The sequence below is a fragment of the Halyomorpha halys genome, unplaced genomic scaffold (assembly GCF_000696795.3).
Source record: "Halyomorpha halys isolate HHAL.00 unplaced genomic scaffold, Hhal_1.1 Scaffold410.1, whole genome shotgun sequence".
In the NCBI taxonomy this organism is placed as follows: domain Eukaryota; kingdom Metazoa; phylum Arthropoda; class Insecta; order Hemiptera; family Pentatomidae; genus Halyomorpha; species Halyomorpha halys.
This window is the reverse complement of record NW_027111460.1, coordinates 713,865-715,147: the sequence shown is the minus strand read 5'-3', so window position 1 is coordinate 715,147 and position 1,283 is coordinate 713,865. Positions and strand designations below refer to the sequence as shown.

At 28.0% G+C, this 1,283-nt stretch overlaps 1 protein-coding gene across 1 annotated transcript in view; it reads left to right on the top strand.

The window, feature by feature from the left end:
* The first annotated feature begins 767 nt into the window (after positions 1 to 767).
* Positions 768 to 1,283, top strand: part of LOC106682402 (uncharacterized) — a 20,038-nt gene continuing 19,522 nt past the window's right edge. Inside the window, exon 1 of the mRNA XM_014423222.3 lies at positions 768 to 922. The gene's annotated coding sequence lies outside the window, so the exon portion shown is untranslated. The remainder of the gene's footprint in view (positions 923 to 1,283) is intronic.

The following is a 1,283-nucleotide window of genomic DNA, read 5'->3' as shown; positions in this document are numbered from 1 at the left end:
TGTTTTTTCTTTTTTGTAACTATAGTGTTTGTATCTTTTTTAGCTCTGACGAAGCCCTGCAACGTGGGGCGAAACGTTGGCTCAATAAAATAGTATAATTATCTACTATTTGAGTTTTTTTTTACCGCACCCGGACCATATTCCATTCATTCTGTTATTTCATTTGAATACTCATGTTTTCTATGTCATTGTGTTATTTGACTATTATATACGATTAATTCAAAACAGAAAATTATAACTTAAAAAAAAAAAAAAATTATTAGATTTTCTTTTATGTTTGTATACTTATAGGCATTTTGTTTTTATTTATTTATTTTATTTTTTTAAATTTTGGTTGGAATGTGATCATTAATCACTATTACTTATTGCCCAAGGTTGTGACATATTGCAATACTTATCAACAAACACAGTTTGAGTGTATATTAATCTTTTTAGCGGTTGGTTCCTTTAACAGCCTTAAATTGGATCTATTGATTCCAAGGTTTTTCTTTAGTTAATTGTGTCACAAGTATCACAAATTTCCTCAGCTTATCAATAAAAACGGTTATCCAACTTACAAAAAAATAAAAACAGGCAGATAATATAAGTGATTTTTTTTTCACATTCCACACTTCAGATAAGTAGAATTTAGTGCGATGTCATCCTCTTTGAATCTAATTGTTTCAATGTGGAAATCGCTATTACTGTTTTATTTAGAACCACTGTAAGGCAAATACTAATAAATATTAAAATGTTTAATTTAAATAGAGATAAAAATGATATCATATTTACTCTTCCTACAAAGATAGTGTTTGCCTTTTAGTTCAGTTCTCTGACGAATAAGAAAAGACAATGATAGAATATTTCTGCTAGCAGAAAAACGATAAACTAATATTTATATATATACATATTCTTCTTAGTTTGATTACCCCCCTGCATTTCTGTGAGTATCCTTAATATTTATATTTATTAAATACACTTACCTATATATACAATATATAGTAAGGGGAAGTGTCGGGATCATTTAAGCCCCCTGAGTCGAAATAATAAACTCTTGCAAAATGGTCTGTGTTCATGTGGTCAGCTTAGGTCAAAAACGAAAAGTCAAACGAAAATGAAATTACTTATATATGCTGCGTATATACTTTTTCGATAAAATCGACTCACCGCAAGACCCTATTCATAGAATCAGATTCAGATTTTTCTGAAACGGATTTTAACTAAACTTGGTATAATATCTATTTTTTTTTTGTATTATTTATTGTTATTTACAACTGTTAACGCCATATATATAAAAACAAAAT